Genomic DNA, 21,616 nt, shown 5'->3' with positions numbered 1-21,616 from the left:
GGAAGCATTTTGCCAATGCTCTGAGGAGAAGAGAAGGGTCTCTTTTTGTCCCAGTGCAAATCCTTATGGCCCATTCCCTGATTTTTCTTTATTTTTTTAAACTAGACCTGCTACCAAAGTTTCTGTGCAAGGTGTTCAGCTGTGTGCCATCCTCCTCTCTCCCTGCCCTGTGCTCCCCATTTGATCATGGACTGGTTTGACAAGGAAAAGCCCGTTCAGAGCTGTCCCAAAAGCCACCTCAGCAATGAGAGGTGACCTTCACTCCAGATTCCTTCAGTTTGGCATACACAGATTGGTGCTAGAAAAAAGGCTGTGTGGGGATGAACAAGACCAAAACTGAGTTGATTTTTTTCCTCCAGATATTTAGCATTTTGAGTCTCCCCACATCTGGGGACAGCTGTGAACTTTCCCCCCAGTGCTGTGCATCCCTTGCAGAAGTACAGCAGTCACAATATCCACAGTCCACCCTCCCTATCTCCTGCAGCATCTCTTCCCATGACTACTGGGGAGCTTGGATAGGGAAATTTGTTTCCCAGGAGCTTCCTCTGTGTCTGCAGTTGGAAGGAGGGTGGGTTGCTGCTGTGGATTTTTGCCCACCAGGACCAGGAGCAGCTCCTCCATCCTGGCTGGTGCCTCTGCCTCCCAGATATCCCAGGATCCTTTCCCCAAACTCAAACTGCCAGACATTGCTGCCATTTCCCACAGCCCATTCCATGTGGTGGAGACAAAAGATTTCCACTCTCTCTTCCTTCCTCAAATTAAGTTTGTTTAGCCCTTAAGCTCCTGTGAATATTGAGAGGGAGAAAGAGCTGTGTAATGCAGTGACAGTTGTGCTGTGTTCCCGCTAATGCAGATATCATTTGATCAGTGTGATCCTCCACAACCTCTTCAGAGGATTAATAATGAAGAACGTTTCAGTGGAATGAAACCTGAGGAGCAGCAGGGTTGGTTATCCGAGCGCTCCAGGTGGGAGCCAGCTGTGGGCAGAACTTCCAGGGAGAGGGGCTTGTGGTGGGTGTCTCTGAGGGAGCTGTGCTCCCCTGCTGAGGAGGGGGACGATGCAGAAAATGAGGACACAATGGGAGGGAGGGCAAGGCTGGCAGCTTTCCTTCCACTTGAGCACAGAGCCTCCCCATCACCTCAAAAACGGGGGACTGGCCCTCCCCATCCCTGCACTTTCAGCATCACCACGGGATGTCCTTGCGCTGCTGGTCGTGGCCGTAGTGCCGAGTGACCAGCTGGGCATACAGCATCCAATTTGGCCACAAAGGGATAAAGCAGGACAACTGGGAGGGCATGCAGGAGGAATCCTCTCCAAAGCCCTTGGCACAGCAGCTCCGCTGCCTCTAAACACTGCGTGTGCCTCTTCCTTTCTTTCTTTGTCTCGTTTTATTTATAACTCTGGTTGGATTTTTTTAATTATTACTATGATTTCTCCTGCTGAGCTGTAAAGGCAGTGAGGAAAAAAGGAAAAAAAAATACTAGGGCAACCGTATCAGGCAAATTGAACTGGTTTGTTATAATCAACTGCTGCTGCTGTATCCTTGGCTTTCCTTAGCTCTCTCTCCATAGTCCCCATGTACATATAGATGCTCTCCCTCCTCTCAATTTCAGTGTCAAGAACTTTATTGGCATGACAAGATATAGTGTGTTTCTGGAGTTAATACAGTCTCAAGTGTGTATGTCTGAGAGAGGTTTTCACAGTAGTAATTGGGTTTTATACAGTGTGTCCAGTTCTATATTCGATGGCTGAGGCGCAGCTATATCAGGAAGCCATTTCTGCCACCTCTGCTTGAATTATGCAGAGGATTTTTTCCCTCACTTTTAAGGGTGAAATAGAGGTGGTTGTGCAGCCAGTTTGCTCCTTGCCCCCACTGCTGTGTGGCTGGAGGGGACCCCTCGGCTCAGCCTTGTAGGATGAGGCTGTTTTGGCATTGCTGTCGTGCTCATTTCTGCTCCATCCTCCCCACGGAGTCAGATCAAGGGCAACCAGTGGGGTTGAGCCTCCAGAGTGGACTGGGGGTTTATTTATCATCTGTGCTCAGATGTGGCTTGGTCCAGGTGCTGGCTGGGTGCTGCTCTGGGGGAAGAGATTCTTATTGATCATGGAATTCCAGAGTGGTGGGCTTGGAAAGGGCCTTAAAATTCATCTTGTTCCAACCCCCTTGCTGTGAGCAGGGACACTTGCCACTAGACAAGGTTGCTCTAAGTCCCATCCAGCCTGGCCCTGGACATCCATATGGACAGAGCTTGCTCCCTTCTACCCTGTCTGTGTCCTCTCTTCCCCCTCCTCTGCCTTCTCCATACCTCCCCTTGCCATATTTTTCCTCACTTTGTTCCCTATTTATTTCAAGATTTCCCTTGTCCCACCCTTGTCCTTACTTCACCCCATGGGGATATCACCCACATCTGGAAGCACCCACATCTGGAAACACCCACATCTGGAAACACACATGGGCTGTGTGCAGAGCTAAGGGACAGATGGGACCGAGAACAGCCAGTCCTTGCGACGAGAAACCTTTGCTCCGAGAGGCGATGAAAGGCAGCAGAATTGGAAATTATTTTATTTCAATTAGATTTTAATTAGCTGCTGTCTCCCAGCCGCTGGATCAGTCAGCAAATAATTGAAAAGCAACAATATTTGCATGTGGCGCCTGGAAGAAAAGCTACGTCTGATCTGTGGCAGGGAGGTTTTGGGGAGATAATTCCCAAGGTCAGCTGCTCCTCAGTGGTAGTTCAGCGTGGACAAGTTTCTTGAAAATAACCCACTGTAGCCTCACGCTAATTTTACAGTAAATTAATGCCAAGCTGGCATTTGTATAGATTTAATTAGCAGGCAACACAAACTTTTATAAACCTTTTGCAGTGGCAATTTAAACCTGATTGCAAAGTTATTAAAGGCAGCCATGGCAGGCTGCTTCCAGGAGTCTGCAGGGACCTAAGGCAGGGGGTTGCATGCTGTGTTGGTGCTGCTGGAGCTTTTCATGGCATGGAAAAACAGAAGAAGCCCTGCTGACATCAGCTGGAGATGTGCAAGGCTCAACCAGGTATCAGTGTGCACCACCTACCTGGTGCTTGCTCTGTGGTCAGAGCAGAGCCTTGCTGGTCATTCCTCCTTCATTCCCCAGCAGGGAATCCTTCTAGGAGAAACCTGGATGAATCCTTCTAGGAGATCTGTTGGCTCTCAGATCTCCCCCAAGTTGCTGTTCTGCCCTTTTCCAGGCAGTTGCTGCATGGTTTTTACAGTAGCTACAAATAAAAAGTCACTGCTGTCCCCTCAGCACAGGCAGAGCTGTTAGTGAGCAGGGCTGTGGCAGTAACGTGTGGCACGGTCCCTGAAGAGAGCTGCTGGAAATGACGGGATCATGAGTTTCACAGTACAAATCTAGAGCTGGTGTCACAGATAATTAAAATAAGCGGGTTAGGAGCCTCGCTTGGGTGCGTGGATTACAGCTCCTGTGTTTCAGGGTGGGCATGGGTGGCTTGAAGCATGGAAGAAACAGCCCTGCAGCACTTGGACAGGCTGGATGGGCCGTGCTAAGGATATTAAAAATATTTATACAGTCTGGAATGATGGGAGTTCTTTTGAAATGCTTGCAGAATGAGGTCATTTCTTATTTTGCAAATAATTGCATTTAAAATTTACCTATATCTCTACGTGTATGTGTGTATATATAAGGGAAGACACAATTCTTGGCATAGCAGGTTTAATTGCCAGCCTGCCCTAATAAAAAATGGGCAGTAGCAGCTTTTAATTTCAATTGTGGCGAGTGCAGGACACCTCAGCAATCAGGCCGGTCCTGTCCTCCATGCTTCCCTCCTCACATGCTGGAGGACAATGGCAAGTCATTAACGAGCTATAATGGGAAAAGCCGTATCTAATGATTACATTCTCTTAGCGAGGCCGGGCGGGTGAATAACCACCGGGGTACTTTTTCTTCCCTTTTCTCCTGGCTAATAGCCTTGCTGGAGCTGCTGAAGGTTGGCCCAGCTGCCGGGCCACTGAGTGCTCTGCTTGGCTCCCGGTGCCGGTGATTGAGTGCCCAGCCCTGTTCTGCTGTCTGTTGCACTGTGTAGATCTGGAGTTGCTCCACGGGCTTGCATTTGTCTGACATAAATGGGAGCAGAGCCTGGCCTGCTTCAGCTCCCTTCCCTGGTAGCTGGAGGAGAGCTCTGATTAATGATTGATTGCCGGTATTAATTTGCTGCGTGTAAGAGGTGTCCAAGGACAAGGCTGAAATGGCTCTTGCATATCCAAGGGGAGTGGGGAAGAGCTGATGGCTTCAAGGGGAGCTGTGTGCAGGCAGAAACCCTCCCTAGAGTGGCTGAGAAACAGGAACCCCTTTGGGAAGGTTTTGAAGTGGCTGGTTAGTCACTGTGAAGTTATTCTCTCCTTGGCTGCTCTGTGCCTGTACCCACCACAGGTCCCTGGAGACACAGCCTGGTTTCCAGAGGTGCTCTGCTGGTATTTTTCCATAGAGTCAGAAACTACTGGGTGTCCAGCATCTCTAATATGGGAGTGAGATGTTGAAGGGGAGCTCAGAAACTCCAGGAATGCTGGCACACATCCTGTGGGTTGTGCTTATGATGAAGATGGAATGCCGGCATGGTTGGAGAAACAGTTTTTGAGGTCTTGGTCAGAAAGGGCCCAGCTTTTAGGCCCTGTGGTCTTTGAAAAAGTGGCTGCAGAGACCCAGACCCTTCCCATTCCCGATATTCCCTGGCTCCTGCTACAAACTAGGATCAGGGCAAGGTGGGAAAGAGAAGAAGGGAGTGCCAAAAAACAGTCATGAATGCAAAAGTAGATGATCTGAGAGATATTTCTAGATGGATGTGGGTAGGAAAATGAGAGGAGAATGCTATTTGCGACTTGCAATTAAAATAAATCTGAACAGGAGAGGGGATGGCAGTGCTGAGTCTGTTGATGTGTCTGATGAAGCAAAGCTGATTCACCTGGAAGCTGACACAGCTGTGTTAATGTGCCTGCACACAGCAGCTCCTGCCTGCCTGTGAGTCAGCCCTGCTGGGGCCTGGCCTCACCTGGGAGTCAGGAAAGTCAGAAAAATGGGAGTCAGGAAAGTCAGGAAACTGAGTCAGGAAAGTCAGGAAAATGGGAGTCAGGAAAATGGGAGTCAGGAAAGTCAGGAAACTGAGTCAGGAAAGCTGCTGCCTCCCCTTGGACTGGAGATGGTTCCTTGCTGGGCTCCCACGCACGCACCCAGCTCTGGCTGCCAGGCACAGGAGCAGCACCCACAGGGGCTCCATTAACTGTGTAAGCATTTCAATTGCCACTCATGACTTTGTTTTGTGGGACTGGGGCATGTGTGCAGAGCAGCGGGAGAAAGGAAGGACGGGGATGTGACTTTTTGAGTGTAATTGCAGCGATTTATCCATTTGCAGCTGGGAGCACAAGTGAGTTGGCAGGCAGGGGTCGAATGCTGGGGAGCAGCAGCAGCAGTGCTGCCATTTGGGATCGAAAGGGGGAATGAAAACCCTCAGCCTTGGGAGCAGAGAATTCTCCTGCACCCCCCTGCATGCTCTAAAAATACCCATTGGTAATCAAGCTCCTGCCGCTCGCCTTTGTGACTCCTTTGTTGCTGGTGCTCATCAAGTCAGGTATAAATAGCAGAGCTCTTGACAAAGGCACTCTGTTGTTTTGATGCTCCAAATGCTGTTGTGGTGCTCAGTGTGGTCACACAGCCAGGGGACCAGCTCTGCACAGACCCTCCTGGGAGGGTGGCGCTTGGGCACACACTGGGCACTCCGTGGGAGAAATGCAGGACTGGAAGGAGATGCAGCTGTGTGTGTGTGCAGGGAGACAGGCTCGATGCTGCTTTTTGGAGTTTTTCTATTGCCCAAGCCAGAAATGACTGCTTGGTCTGTTGCATATTAGAGAATCATAGAACGGGTTGTGTTGGATGGGTCTCTGTGGATCATTTCCTTCCACCCCTTGCTATGGTCAGGGACACCTTGCACTATCCCAGGCTGCTCCAAGCCCCATCTAACCTGGCCTAAAAGACTTCCAGGGATGGGGAAACCTTTGCCAGTGCCTCACCATGCTCACAGGGAAAAATTTCTTCTCAGTAACTAATCTAAACCTTCCCTCTTTCAGTTTAAAGCTGTTAGTTCCTGCGTCCTTCAGGCTCTGGGCTTGAGCCCCTCGTGTAACTCTCAAAGCAGCAGGAGAGGGAAGGGGCAGATCTGCAGGTCAGCTCCTCTCCCTGTGCAGCAGGGCTGGGTGTTTGTGAAGCCAAACAGAGCTGGAAAACCTCTGAGTGCCGCCTGTGAGACCCGAAGGAAGGGACGGAGATGCGCTCTCGTTTTTTCCAATATGTCAGAAGTTGTTATAGAAAAGAGACCGATCGATTGCTTTCCGTGTCCACTGCTAGACAGAACAGGAAGGAATCAGATTAATTTGCAGTAGGGAAGATCAAGGTTAGATATTCGGGAACATCAGTCTGGTGCAAGCATTGGGAAGCGCTGGGAGAGGATGGGGAGATGGGTTTGTCTCGTGGCTGGGGGCTCTAAGAGCAAATCAGTGCTGGGGATGGGATGGGGACAGCTGGCACTGCTCCGTGGTGGAGCCTGGGACAATCTGTAAGTGGTGACTTCCCAGTGTGATGCTGTCCCTCCCCGCCAGATGTGGGCACAGTGATGGAGGCTGCAGGGATACAATGCTTATTAAGCAATTACTGGGGGAAGCAGAGAGGTGTCTCCAAACTGGCTGCTCTGCAGCTTTCCTGTGCAAACTGTCTCACTGAAATCCAAATGTCATCCGTCATCAGCAGCTGAACAGCCTCTCCGAAACCTCTGAGTGGGACGTATGCACTGGTTCATTACAGCTGTCATCCTGCTGGTGCTTGGGTTTATTTGTGGTGGTGGTGTTGTTCACAGAGAGCCTCTGCTGTGCTTTTTGGACATGAACACTAGCTCCGGGGGCTGGGAGCTGCAAGAACTTCCATCTGCTTGCTCCAAAGGCAAAGGCTGTGTCAGCACCCACCATGGTTTCCTAAACCATGCGGGGATGGAGTCAGAGAATTGATTTAGGTTGGAAATAACTTTTTAAGGCCATTGAATCCAACTGTTAGCCCAGGACTGCTCAGCCCAGCACTAGCCCATGTCCCTAAATGCCAAATCTTTTAAGTTGTTACAGGGATGGTGACTCCAGAGCTGCCCTGGGCAGCCTGTGCCAGGGCTTGACATCTCCTCTGGTGAAGAAATCATTCCTAATACTTAATGTAACCCCTCTGGTGTTGTCCTGGCCCCTCTCTGTAAGCAAATGCCACAACCTTCATTGCATCCTCCCTGTTCACTTTTTTGCAAGGACTTGGAGAAATGGGATCCTGGTGGCAGGATTTGAAGGGGATGGGATGAGGAGGAACAGGATGGTTTTCCAAAGCTGAAGTGCTCACGGGAAATATGACTTGAGTTTCTCCTATGCCCAGTGGTGGTTTGGAACACATTGGCACCACAACTGTGTCCTCTGGGGTAGGTGTCCAGCTTACAGCTTGCTCCACTGTACCAGGAGCTCTTTTGCTTCCAGGAAGGAGTTTCTTGAGACCCTCCTGAGGAGTGTAGAGCTCAGCATCCCCCTGTCACAAGAAACTTGCCCCAAATCTTCCCCCATGATCTGTTGCAGGGTTAAAACATATTCCCCAGTGCAGTCAGAGAGGGGATCAAATGTGGAGTCAGGAAAGAGGTAGCCTAATGGGTAGGTAATTAAAGGACATGCCAGGATAGATGGATGAATGGAGTGGAGGGAGGATGTGGAGGGACTGTAGAAACACATTAATACATATATGAGGAAGGGAGAGATGGACGACAAGATTAATTTACGATTGTTCCTGTCTATTATTATTCTGAGTCAGACACTCAGATCACATTTGGAAAGTCTCCAATCCTGCCCCGGTGCCATGAGGTTAATACAAGGCCAATGGCTCCGTGAGATCCCCTGGGCTCAGAGCTGGATTAGACAAACGCCAGCTGAAACCTAAGGTGGGCACGTAGGGGAGTGAGAGATAAGAGGGTGAACAGAGGGGTTAGAGGGCTCTGTGGCTGGGATTAGTGAGTGGTGATACAGTCTGGCACCACCTCTGAGTCACCAGAGGAGCATCATCATCCGGGATGGCGGCAATGCAGAAGCCCAGACTTATTTTAGGAGGGAAAAAGTGCCTTGTTTGTGTGATGGGATGAGGTGAGCTTGTACTCCCTGGTTGTACTCCCTGCTTCCTGGGCTGGCTGAGTTTGAACACTGCATCTCAAATCTTTCTCTATCCCAGAGGTGCTTCAGCAGGTGGTGGCAAGTAGGGGTTTTGGAAATCTTTGGTGCCCAGGAGCTACTGATCTCCTGCTTGGGATTTTTATAGCTCTTGGCTAATTCTCAGGAGGTGGCAAGCAGTGAAGGACTTTGTAGGATGTGGATCCTGAGTTCATCCCCCTGGGAGAGGTTGTTTTGCTGTTTGCTGTAGCTCAGGGGCTGGAGCTGCAGCGGTGCCCAAGCAGCGATATGGCACATTGCCAGCTTGTCTGTGTGCAGGTTCAGTGCCATGGAATAGCCCTTTCTCCTTGTCAAGTGCCTCTCTGGCAGCTCCATGCCTTGCCCATGTGGCTCACAGGGGGTCTGCAGCCCTGTGATCCAGTCAGGGAGTTCAGCAGCTCAGGAAAGAGGAGCAGTACTTCACAACAAGGGGTGAGCCAGGAGACTTGTTGGAAACTGCAATCATTAGATGTGCTCCTCCTTGGAAACCTTCTGACTCCTTGTCTGAAGTACAGTTCTTTGCTTCAGCTCCAGGGGCTGGGTGGGCTGAGATGGATTTCCCTTTCAAATCACACAGACAGGGCAAACACAACCCCAACCAGCTGGAGCCAGGGTGCACAGGCAGGGAAGGGAGGGACGAGGGCACGTCGCCTTTTGTTTACTCCTTGCTTTAATAATCGGCTGATTAAGTTGCATTTTTATTTGGTTTCAGTGGCAATCAGATTGAGAGCTGTAATATCCACTCACACCTCATAATTACCATTAATTTCTCTCTCCTCTTGCGAGGCAGGGCTGCCAGGAGTGGGGTGAGTCGGATCCCAGCACTTGGCACGGTGATGAGCTGAGGTAGTGCCCGCTCCTTGGCCAGGGGCCGAGACGGAGGAATTGGAGAGGAGGGAGAAGGGGTGAGGGATGGGGGAAAATCCACCTTAAATCCCAGACAAAGGCAAGCCCGGCAAAGTGTCAGAGTCAGCACAACAGGCTGTGTGAGTCTAATTACCATAACGATGTGAAAGAGCCCAATCAGCAATCTGGGGCTAATCTTTCATGTATTACAGGTCTCTCTTTTCTGAGCGCTCCACAGCTAAATGCATTTTTAATGAAGATATTCCTAGACTTGCAGATAATTTCCCACTCTTTACAAAGAGGGTATCAGAGCTCATTAAGTGGGTTGTTCTTCATATATATATAATATATATATATATATATGTGTGTGTGTGTGTGTATGTATGAATCTGTGTGTATATATATATATATATATATATATATATATCCCAGTTGTTCAGGCCATCGTCAGTGCAGCAGGAAAGGGAAGACACTCCCTGTCTCAGGGAGGGAGGGATGTGGTGGGAGGACCGGCTCTCACCAGGAAAGTTTGCTCTCTGCATCTCCTGTGAGTTTGCAGGCTTTTCCCCTCTCTGGTGCAGCCAGATAATCAAATATAGTAAAAAAAGAGTGGGAATGGGGATTGGGGTGCTTGGAGCAGGATGGGTTGAGGTGAGGCCAAAGCCTCTGCAGTTACTGCAGCCTCAGCTATGGCTGTTGAGGGACTGTAATCATATTATTGCTCCAATGGTGATTTCTCCTATCGCTTCCTAAAGTGCTGTCAGATGAAATCTGGCTGGAAATTAAGGGAGAAGCTGTGGCTGGACTGCAGAGGATGAGATATTTGGGGAGGGAGAGGGGCTGTCTCCTCCCGCTCCCCAGGATCGCAGCAGATGCTTTCATAGGGAGCAGGGAAAGGAAAACAGGGAGATTGCCTTTAAAGCCTTAGACAGCTGGCTCCTGACAGGAGGAGAATGCAGAGGGTGTGTTTCCAATTATCTCTGTAGATGGGGCCAAATCCCTAGAGGGGACGAGGAACCGTAAGTCAAAATGAGATCGAGGAATTGCCGGAGAGAAACTGGAGCGATGATGGGTCTCGTCCGAGAGCGGCCGTGTGGGGAACATCACGGTGCTCAATTATAGCCTGCCTGAAGGGAAAAGACTTTGAACTCGAGGGAAGAAGCACTTGCTGTGAGCCTGCAAGCAGGAGGGTGTCTGAAATGTCTCTGATGCCGTTGGATCGCTGGGTTTTCTCCTAGGCTGTGCGTTGCTGAGTCTTTATTTGAGCCTCAGCGGTAGTGCTGGGGGCTCCTTCCCACCTGGGATTTACCTTGTAAACCTAAAAACTGAAAGGTCTCTGGAGTGTGAAAGTCTTTGAATGCACCCTGGAGTTGGGCTGGAGCAGCGATGTGTTAGGTGTGATCCCTTGCTTTCAGATACGAGCCTTGCTGGAGCTCACTTTGTGGCTGAGACAGACTTGCCTCTTAGGACTTGGATGCTTGCTTTTGGTGGCTGAATTTCCTGCTGCCCTGGCACCTCCTTCCAGCTTGCAGGGAAGTTTGGTTTCTGCTTGGACTGATTTCTGGCCTTGTTCCTTCTTGCTATTGGGATTACAACTGTATTTAGGAGGCTGGGGAAGATGAGGGATAAATGGCTTCATTTAAAGGCAGGACCAGAAATTTCTGGAGAAAATGCCCTGCTGAGGGTTCTGGGAGCAGCTGCTTGTACATCTTGAGGGAATTCCTTCCTCAGCCTGTCCCAAGGGCATCCAGCAGGAGACTGTGGGTGGCAAGGGGTTAAAGAGGCAGAGGAGCAAGAGGAGGGTAGCAGAACTTTGCAGGGATGATAAACACCAGTGAGGATAATTTTCTCTCCACAGAACAGGCCATTGATCTGTGATTAGAGGAGCTGAAGCTTTTAGAGTCCATCAGGTAGGAAATCACGCGATTGTGGGTTCAGAGGTCAGAGAAATTGGAGAGAGTGTGAGGAGAGAGAAGAGCTGACAGAACCTCTTGGCGGATTTGGAAAGGCAAGGAGGATGTGTGGATGCAAGTCTTTGAGGGTCCTCAGAACAGCCAAGGGTCTTCAGCTTGGTTTGGCTGCCTGGGTTGGGACAATTGAGACTTTCCTGACTTGGGCACTGAGTATAGATCTGCTGGTTTTTCTGCTGTGGGCAGCTTGGGGTAGCCAAACCAAGTCTGCAGTCACAGCTGTGGCCTCAGGAGGGTTTCTCCCACTGGTCCTTGAGGTGCTGCTGCTGGACTGGATGTTAAAAACCATGAAAGGCTGAGGTTTGTCCCAAGAACAGCCATGTGAAAACATCACCCCAGTCCTCTTGCTGACGGCACTGTGCTCTCTGGCCCCAGAAACACCCACTTCACGCAATCCTTCTGAGTTCATTCCTCCACCTGGAGATGCTCCTCAAGCTGGAGTCCTTCAAGCACTGAAATTTCTCTGGGGCTGGGCTAAAAATAGCTCATGGAGCTGGTGCTCATAATGCTGCGCTCTGATACCGTGCTGAGGAGTGAATAGATTGTGTGTGTGCCTTGGTGCCTGCTGTAAATAACTGGCTGCTGGAGCCAGGTGGGTATTATGGATTAATTCAGTAATTGGTCCATCTGGAGCATCTACTTAAAATATCAATTTTTCCGTGTACCTCTTAATATCTTGAAAGGAGCTTTAGGAAGATGCGCACTCGTAACAAGGAAAGCAAAATGAGGAAGAGCTCGTTTAGCAAGAGGATGGAGGGGAAGGTCAGGAGTGAGCCATCAGGTAGGCTGGTAAAGGGTTACTCTCAAGCAGATCGATCACGTGTAATTTGGCCTTGCTCTGAGAGAAAAAGGAATAACAAAGGTAGGGCAGATTAAATAGAAGACAAAGGGAGAATGTGTGATTACAGCCTCTCCTGTCCTGCTTTTCCCCAGCCCTGTGACGGCAGCTGTACCACTCATTTTCTGCCTGTTATTTTGCCTCTGGCCTCAGTCCCGTGGCTTCTCAGCGGGGTGTTTTAAAAATATGATATGATTCCTTTGCCTTCTGTGTTTGGAGACCCATAGCAGGCACTGACCTTTCAAGTCTCTTTGTGATTAAAGCTCTTATTAATTTCCTGTGGGGCTGCAGACACTCTGAGGCGGTAAAGTGTTGGGAGTTCATTAACATGTGGGGCTTTAATTAGTCGGCAAGAAATCCCTCTCTGTCCCCATTTGACCAAGGAAAAAAGAGGAAGGATGGTTTAAAAAAAAAAAAAATAGAGAAAATGATGTTGAAGTAAAAATAGTTGCAGCAAACATCTTCACAGTAGGAACAGATCTCAAGGCTCACGATCTATTTATCAGCCACTTTAGACCTGTGTGCATGTTCCCCATACAAACCATCAGCCATGGCTCTTTACAGACAGACGTGGGGACAATCGTCCCACTGGCACCCAGAGCAGTAAATAACAGTGGCAGGAAGGGAATGAGCAGAAGGGTTTGAAAAACAAGCCAAGTGAGCCTGTGCAGCAGCTTCTGCACAGCCTGATGCTGCCATGGACAGCGCTGCCTGTTCCACTCTCCCAGATTTCACTGGAGGTACATGAGGATTGCTGGAAAACCAGGTGCAATGAACTTTGGTGTGATGGGGTTGGATCCTTCTGCCTTTTCAGTAGTGGCACTATGTGGGCAGCACCCCTGTTAGAGGGGATTTAGATGGAGCAGAGCCCAGTGTCGGGCACGGCAGCAGCCCAGAGGTGCTCCAGCCGTGGGAATGCACCATCAACACGTGGTGCTGGTATTTATTTAAACCTTGGGTGGAATGATGTATGTTTGATTGCCCGGTTGATCTATTTGTGACAAGTGTTAAAACACATGTGCATTGATTTTCTTTGAGGAGCGTATTTCTAAGGGTAATTTAATAGTGGTGTTGAGCATAGCTCTTACTGGCCAGGGGAGAGGTAGAGGGGGGGAAGGGGGGATTAGATGAAGAAGAGAGAGATGCTAATGGCGTTTTCACAATGCAATTGCTTAGGTCAGTGAAAAGCTGTCACAGTTTAATGCACTCGCTTGTTGGGGATGTTATCATATACAGGATTAAGCCATTCCAAAACATGAAAACAAGAGCAGCTTGTTAGCGAGGGAAGCTGTTAAAGAGCTGCTGTTGCAAAGTTATGATCTGTGTGGAGGGAGCTACACTGTGCCTCTCTTGCTGCCAAGACTGCGGGGATGCTCTTGTCTTCTGGGACCAGCCGGTCTTCATCTCCCCTTTTCCTGGAGGAGCTGCTCCTTGGCATCTGATCTGGATCCTGAGAGGTCATCAGGGATAGGCATGGCAAAGCTAAGCCTGGCTGAGCATAAATCCCTGTGTGTCTCTTGGCTGCAGGCTGAGATGTTTGGACATGCCATGGTGTTGTGACCAACAGCAGCAATTCAGTCTGGGGCTCTCTGGGCATGTTCCCCATCTGCCAGAGACAGTGAATCCAATATCCACGTGCCATCTTCTTGGAGCCTTAGTAGATTTGCTTCCTGATGCCTAATGAGGAGTAAAAGATTTTCTACTGGCTCAGGCTGGCATCTAAAAGTCAAGCTAGGTGAAATACTGTCCTGGTTCATGTCTGTGCAGCCTCCCTGTCTCTTGTGGGGTTGCAGAACCAGTACTTGGATGACAATAACACTGCTCAGCACACAGCAGTTGGGGAGGCTCCACTCCCTCCTTCCTGGCTGATTCTGCATGGCTGCCAGGAGCAGAAAGCATTACAAATTTCCCTGTGTCACCCAAAATCAGCAGCTCCAGCTCTGGATATGTGTGGGGAGCTGCTTTGTGGAGTAGGATGGAAAGGCTGTGCCATCTCCCCATTGCCACTTTTCACAGCGGGTTGTACTTTAGTCTCTCCCCGTGCTAGCGTGAGCTCCTCTCCACCATATGTAATATTTACTTCTCCATCCAGTCTACTTTCAAATGTTGAAAACAATGGAGCATCTCCTCCTTCCTCCTGGGAGATTCTTGCACTTCCCTGTAGATCTTGGCATCAAGAACGTCTTTCATATATGTACGTGACCTAAATTCTCTCTTTCTCACAAATAGCCACAGTTTTTGCCCTCTGGCAATATCCCCTCTCCCAGTATCTCTCTTCTTTAGAGTGTTTACACTTGAAATACTTATGGTTGCAATAATACAGGTACCTCTCTATGTATTTTAACCAGGCTATAAATCCTGCTGGTTGACAAGGTTATTGTTATCTGGCTTCTGCCATGACCTACTGTTAAAATACATGACATAAATTACACAGAACGTATCATACAAGCCATTTTTCCTCGTATGAAGCCTGATAAATATTAATGGCCCATTGCTGTAACGTTGTACTGTGGTAGGATTGGAGTCAATGAGGTTGATCTGAGGCATGATAATTGCTGGTGGACATGGACCCCAGGCAGTGCTGAATTAGCTGTGTCTCTGAGCACTATGCACTTCTAGAGCTCTGAATTTTGTCTCCAGGGGGTTAATTTTGGCCTTTGCTTTCTCAAATTCTGTATTATAGAGGGAAGACTCAGGTTGGATGGGACAAGTCTACCCAAAACTCTTCCTGTGCTTATTTGTCCTTACTTGGGTCATCTGTAATATTAAATACTTGCATTCATCTTTGCCACAGATGGCAAGGCAGCAGTGTGGATGTCACCTCTGTCCCCAAGCCCACATCACTGCTCATCCCTCATGCCCTTGGGACCCATTGCCCACACTTCCCCTTATCTCCCCAATCTGAATTTTCAGCGCCTGCCAACTGTAAATGGCATTTTATCCGCTGGAAATGTGAATCCGGTCAGTGGCGTCGGCTCCGTCACGCTTATCAGAAATGCATTATCAGGTGGGGATTAGACAGAACCTCGTGCTCCTGTTGCTATCCATGCCAGGCGAATAATGAATAATGAAAATTCCCAGGACCAGAGACAAACACACTTGACAGGCAGGGAAGCGCCTGCACTGCCTTTCACTCACTTTAATGTGACAAACGTGGCTCCTTCAGAAATCTTTCCACTCCATTCACCATGGCTTTTTTTCCCCTCCTCCGGCTTATTCCCCACTCTAGCAGCCTCTTAGCCCCTGTGCCATGGAGGAGGATTCAGGAGGTCACTCCCACCCTGAATTCCACCCAGCCTCACAGAGACTGCTGTGTGGTTTGGGTCCTCACCTGCTCTGAACTTTGCTGTTGCAGTGTCTCTCCCCTGTTGTCAGTGAAGCTTTTACAGGAGGGCAGGGCATGGCAGAGACATTGCTCTGCTCACACAGCCCTTGCTGCCATGGCCACAGTGAGTTTGGTGGGGATGAGAGCAGAGGGATTGTGTCTCCCAGGATATCAGTCCTGCATGCTTCAGTGCTGACCTTCCCCAACCCTTATGGTTTTGCTCCCTGCTCCTCTCCCAAGGACCTGTCCAAGCCTTGTCCTGCACCACAGATACTCCAATTAACTTGAGTCCTTGCCCTTTTCTTAGGGTCAGTGGATGCTTGGTTTTATTCTGTCTCATACCTGCCCTTCCTGAGCTGTGGAGAGGGCGCTAGAGCTGACCAGCCACTCTTGGTTTTTGAAGTGTGTAATGCAGGAGGACTGAACTCCTTGCCACAGTCAGTGTAGGAACGGGAGCAGCAGGTCCTACTGCAACGTTCCTGGGCTCAGAGAGAGCTTTCCTGCCATGGCTGTCCCCCCTGTGCCTTCTGTCTGCCTGTTGTGTATGTTTCCCACACAGGGGCAGGAGGATGTGGCTTCCATAGTGATGCACACACTGGTGCAGGTGCCTGTGAGTGAGTTCCAGTTCTCCTGAGTCCCTGGATGCCCTGGAGCTTTCTCCAGGATGCTGTGGCTGACCTGTGGAGAGGTGCACTGCTCAGAGAGGATGGGGCCAAGGAGAACATGTTTGTTGCTGACCCTGTATGGGGTTTCTCCCAGGACTCAGGTGTGTCCTGCCTTTTGTCTCACATAAATCAGCCATGGTGATGCCATCTGTAAAGGCTGTCTACACGAGACACGACTACAGCATGGGGTTGTTTTTTTTTCCTGCAGTTGTCATCTAGAAGCAGGCAATAAATTTTATGGACCAGGGTTTATTGAGCACAGAAGATGAGGAATTGAGCTGCCTGGCTTGAATCTGAAGCTGATGTTCTGGAGGGAACAAGCGCTTTCAGACGAATGCTTCGATCACTCACTGCCCACTTTCTGGAGGAAGTCAAATGACCGTGTCCCATATCGGCATTTCCTGGGGAGCAGAGCCCCGGTGCCAGCCATCCCCTGCCTTTACTCTGTCTGTCAGGGGTGACATCTGTCTCTTTCTCATCCTGCCTCTTTAAAAAGCATCCAGGCTGCTGCTGGGAGGATGTCTTAGCTTGGCACTGGCGGTGACAGTCCCTCTTGACGCAGTGTTCTTGGCCGCGTTACACCAGCTCCGCGACTCCAGTTCTTCCTCCCATCCACCCGGCAGGGAGGGAAGGAGCCGTGAGCCCGCACCACATCTGCTGCACAGTGTGAGCCTTTGCCAGCGAGACTCCTGCTCATTAATGTCAAACTTATTTTAGCAAATAATGCACATTATCTCGTCCTGGGGAAGGCTGGTGCCAGCAGTGATCGCGGCAGCTTCTGGGGAGATGCAGCTCCAAAGCACTGGGCATGGGGTGGGAATGTGCTGGGGCCTGTGGGCGTTGGGTTTGCTCCACGCATGAAAATGTTCCTGGAGTTCATGTCTGGGACTCTTGGCTGAACATGGAGTCATAAAATCATAGAATAGCCTGGATTGGAAAGGATATTAAAGATCAAGTTCCAACCCCCTGCAATAGGCAGGGACATCTTCCTCTATCCCAGGCTGCTGCAAGCCATGTGCAACCTGGCCTTGAACTTCCAGGGATGTGTAGACTTTGATAACTTCTCTGGGAAACCTGTGCCAGGGCCTCACCAACCTCACAGGGAAGAATTTTTTTTCCCCTATATCTAATCTAAACCTATTCTCTGTCAGTGTGAAGATATTTCCCTTTGTCCTGTCACTCTGTGCTCTTGTAAAAGTCTCTCTCATCTTTCTTGTAGACTCCCTTGAGTCCTGGCCATATTTCCAGACTTGTGAAACCAGTTTGTGCCACTGGCTCAAGAAAGAGCAGACGGGAATTTTGAAGGCCCCACATAGATAGAGTTTGCACTTCTTCAGCCTTTTTCTGCAGCAAGAGGTTTATTTGCTTTTCTCTTCAAGCACATCTTCTCTTCACATGGGGAAGCTGGAAGAAGAGGCAGAGTGAGCCCATCCTCTCCTCCCTCTCTCAGTGCTGCAATATTCAGTAGCTGATGCTTGTGGGGAGATCTGCCAAAGCACACCTTGTCGACTGCTACCCCGATTCTCTGACTATCCCAGAGCAGAGATGAGCTGGTGATTTATTGTTCATGCTAGGAAAAGAGAACTCCATCTCTGGTGATGCTCACAGGGTCACTTCTGTAAGCTGAGACAGCTCATCTGTTTTAGCAGAGCCAGTATTTCAAAGATTGCCACTGTTAGCTGGCCATTATCATCCCCATTTTTCATACAAGTCAATTGAGGCACGGTGAGAAAACAAGAACTGTAGATAACAAGGAGCCAAAAAATAGCCAGAGGTCCTGGCACCAAGCCCTGGGATTGAACTGTTTTGACTGCCATGCCTCTTTGAAGGCATCTGTGGGGGCCTCCTTTCTCCTTGTCCCATGTCAGAGCCATTGGTGCTGATCTGTGCCTTCGCTGCAGTCTAGGGGTGGTTTTATGCATCAGGTTTTAGGTGAGTTCCTCCTTTTAGTGCCACATTATAGAATCAGAATGGTTTGGGTTGGAAGGGATTTTAAAGCAAATCTTGTTCCACCCCCTTCCATGGGCAGGGACACCTTCCACTGTCCCAGGTAGCTTCAAATCCCATCCAGCCTGGCCTTGGACACTTCCAGGGATGGGGCAGCCACAGCTTCTTTGGGAAACCTGTGCCAGGGCCTCCCCACCCTCATTGTAAAGAATTTTTTTCCATCTATCCAGCCTAAATTTCTGAAATATCTTTAATTCTGGACTCCTTTTCCCTCATGGGACAGCTGCAGTTGACGTTAATGAAAGTTAGTTATTCCCATTAATGGCAGTCTCCTTTATTGTCCTATTTTTGTATGAACTGCCCTGAAGGTCATGAGCAAGGTTAAGGTTGGGTGGCTGCTCCCGGTGTGCTGGGATAACCCTGAGGACATGCTCAGTCTTGTGCTCTAACTGGAGCCACTGGAAGAGCCCTGGGAAACCTGAAAAGATTTGGGAGTAGAGCTTGGAGGAAAATTTCCTTTGGAGTATCTTTTTCCCACCAGAAAAAGACTGTCTTTGTCAAGAGAGACACTGACGTGGGAAACATCTGTTCTGTGCTAAAAAAAGGGGGAAAGGCAGATAGAGGGAAAAACTCGAGAATGTGATTTCCCCCTCCCCTCTGCTTGTTAAGTAGCAAAATGGAAACAAGAATAATTGTGAGCATATGGGGTGAAAAATAATAAACAGGCGAATAAAGTAAAATGATGTTCTTGCTGGAGAGATGAATTTTTTTTTGGGTTTTGTTTCATTTGTGGTTGTTGGAATTGGTATTGTGGGGGGATATGTTGTCAGTCAAACAGGCAAACAGAGATCAGTCAGATGAAATTAATTGTCTGAACACACATGAGGCTGAACATGGGAATAACGTTGTGTTTGTGGGAGCTCTGAGCCTGGGCTGAAAGAGGAGTGGCACTTGTGACCCGCTGCCTTGGAAGTTGTCCATGCAACACAAAATCATCCCCTTTATGTTAATGGAGCTTCTCCTAAGCCACCCCAGCCCTCTGGGAGCAGCCGGTGGTTGGAGAATCGCGTGAGAGATGAGCACTAGACTGGAGTACTCTTAGCAGATGCCAGTGCTGAACTTTCTGCCTCACTTGAAGCAAGCGGTGTTATTTCTCCGCAGCCGTAGAGGAGGGGGCTGAGAGAAGGCAAGAGCAGAGCTGCGATCCCGCGTAAGCGATAGCGCGTCAGGCAGAAATGAAATGCTGCCTCCACTTCTCCCAGCCTGGTGCCTGAGCAGTGCCTGGGGAGCATCTCCCCCACGCTTTGCTGAGCGTGTCCTTCCTCAGGGTTGATGCCACGCTGCGTACCCAGCCAGGGACAAGAGCGGTGGTGGCAGTGAGGACAAAGTGTGGTGTTTGATCTGGGGTTTGGTGGGAACGCTTCCTGCACCTGTTTGTCACTGTCCCTTCTCCCCCTGGCAGAGTGGAGCTGTGTTTCAATCAGAGAACGAATCTGTCTTCACAGCTAGAGAGGACAGAGGGAGAGGGAAACAGCATAAATCCTGCAGGGGGCAGGTATAACATGATAGGCCTCCTGAATTCCAGCATGACAGTGACAGCCATTGGAGAGATGGCCTTTGCCAGCTGGGAGCTGAAGCTCTGTCACCTCTGTCCCATGTGCCAATCCCACAACCCATCTGTCACCCAGGGGTGCCCATGCCTGATGATGGCCATTCCTCAGGCCTCCTTGGAGGAACAGAAGGCACCAGGGACACTGGAAGGCTCAGAACACTGTGCCTGTGTGAAGGATGGTCCTGGCCATGTTGCCCTTTGTGCACTGAGGGCCCTTGGGCACGGCAGTGTCCAGGGCCAGGTGACCTGCAGGGTACAGGTGTAGCTGCTCTACAGAGCCCATGAAGGCAGGGCACAGGGCACTGTCCAGCCCCCTTGCTCTTTGACCCAGGTCTCCAAAAACCAAGGAATAGGATCAGTTTCCCCTCATGCCTTGCCATCCCACAGGTGAGCTCTCCACCCCAAAACCTCCACACTCAAATTCCCAGCTCCAGTCCCGGCTTGGCAAAGCTTCTTGTTGGGCTCATGGGCTGGGAGCCTCTCCCTCCCTGAGGGCTGGAAGCTTGCCTCTGGCCACCTGGCGCGCTTGCCTTTGGATTTGCAGCTTCTCCTGCTCATTAGCTCATAAATAATATGGACCAGCAGCGTTCAGTGCTAATTAATTTTGTGAACTGAACCAGGGTGAATGGGGTAATTGCCTGTGGTGTGTGTGGGCCGCCAGGTGAGCCCTCCCACTTTTGCCCTCCTTGTTTACCAGCTCCTCTCTGTATATTTTAAGAAGCATTTGGTCCCTTCACCATGTGCAGAAGAAAAGCCATGTGATCCAGCCCAGAGAGAGCGCAGCAGGCGCTGAATATTAAATTAAAACACATCCTCGCTTATACACAAAAAAACCCCAAGCTGGAAAGGTTAAGAGCTAACAGAGATCCTCAGAACAGTCTCTGTCTGTTTGGAATGAATTAATCAGACCATTAAACAAATCTTTTAATCTAAAGTATCCCTTTCATTTCAGTACTCTGTAAAACAAAGTGACTGGAGTATTGAGGGAAGAGTTTGCCATCACCGTTCTTTATTTGTATTAGGGAGGTGGGTGGTGCGAGGATTTTTTTCCTCCCTGTCTTCCTCTTTCAGAAACAAAAGCAGGCTTAGAAAAAGCACATGAGCTGGGACTAAATGGGCATGGAAAAGGCTGAATTCCCATGGTGCACGAGGTGTTACATCATGAGCAGACGGTGCTTTTTTCGTCTTGGGAGGCAGAGCAGGCACGGGAAGAGGCAACATCTCAACTGGAGATGAACAATGTGTGGAAAGTACAGGGTGTTGAAGTCTTGGAATAGTGAGGCTGGAGCAGGGAAGGCGGAGAGCATTACTGAGGTCTTGGAGCCCGGAACAAACAGGAAAGTTGTTTCTGCAAAGGTTTAGTGGAGTTTATCAGAGACAGGTCTGGGGAGTCACAGAGGCACTCGTAGGTGCTCAGAGATCTCAGCTGCCAGCTCTGCCACAGGTTCTCCTCAGCTGAGCATCCTCTGTCGAGGGACAGGTCTGGGAGGATTGTACATGTGGCAAAGAGCTCAGAAACTCTGTGTGCTGCCTTGGAGAACTCGTGTCTGCAGTGCTGAGCAGTGCTGGGGCCTCTTGAGTTGTGTTTTTAAAGGCATTTGTGAAGTGGGTGGTGCTTTAAGATTCCCATTCCTGTTGGCTCAACTGGGAACCTCTGCCGTAGTGTCCAGCTCTTTGGGGTGGCACTAAAAGCAGCTCAGAACTCTGTGAGGATGCACTCTTCCCCTCTTCTTTACCCTTCAAACAGTGCTTGATGGCATTTTTAAAGGCATGTCTGTTTTGTATTTTTTTTCCCAGCTGAATGTGTGAAGGAAGACCTAACCCTGACCTGGGCACAGCTTGTGTGTGTGCTCCCCTCACCACCCTGTTTTGGTACTTGCACGCAAATATTTGAGCAAATGCTACTATCACCCTCACATGTGCAGAAAGGGGAGAGGCAGAGAGTCAGGGAAAGATAAACCCAGGTAAAATCAGGCAATCCTGTTGCAAAATCAAATGTATCCTTTTTTTTTCCCCCTTATTATTTTTTTCTCCTTTTTTAATACACTCTTCAAAGCTTGCTAAGATTAAGTGCGCGATTTATCTTCGCCAAGTTTGAATTTTAAAAGGAACAGCCAACTGTGTGATCGTATTATTAATATTTATACCTCGTCACA

The 21,616-nt window shown here is 49.5% G+C and overlaps 1 protein-coding gene and 1 long non-coding RNA gene across 7 annotated transcripts in view; both read left to right on the top strand.

Moving 5' to 3' along the window:
• The window catches only part of LOC111939343 (opioid-binding protein/cell adhesion molecule homolog), a 337,984-nt gene that overhangs the window by 268,215 nt on the left and 48,153 nt on the right, over positions 1-21,616 (top strand). The window lies entirely within an intron of this gene.
• The window catches only part of LOC147649471 (uncharacterized), a 30,416-nt gene continuing 13,801 nt past the window's right edge, over positions 5,002-21,616 (top strand). The window contains exon 1 of the long non-coding RNA XR_015278840.1: positions 5,002-5,272. This is a non-coding gene — a long non-coding RNA (uncharacterized LOC147649471). The remainder of the gene's footprint in view (positions 5,273-21,616) is intronic.

Source organism: Cyanistes caeruleus, chromosome 23 (assembly GCF_971803275.1).
Source record: "Cyanistes caeruleus chromosome 23, bCyaCae1.hap1.1, whole genome shotgun sequence".
NCBI classification, from domain to species: Eukaryota; Metazoa; Chordata; class Aves; order Passeriformes; family Paridae; genus Cyanistes; species Cyanistes caeruleus.
The sequence above is the reverse complement of the archived record's forward strand: the minus strand, read 5'-3'. Positions and strand labels throughout refer to the sequence as shown.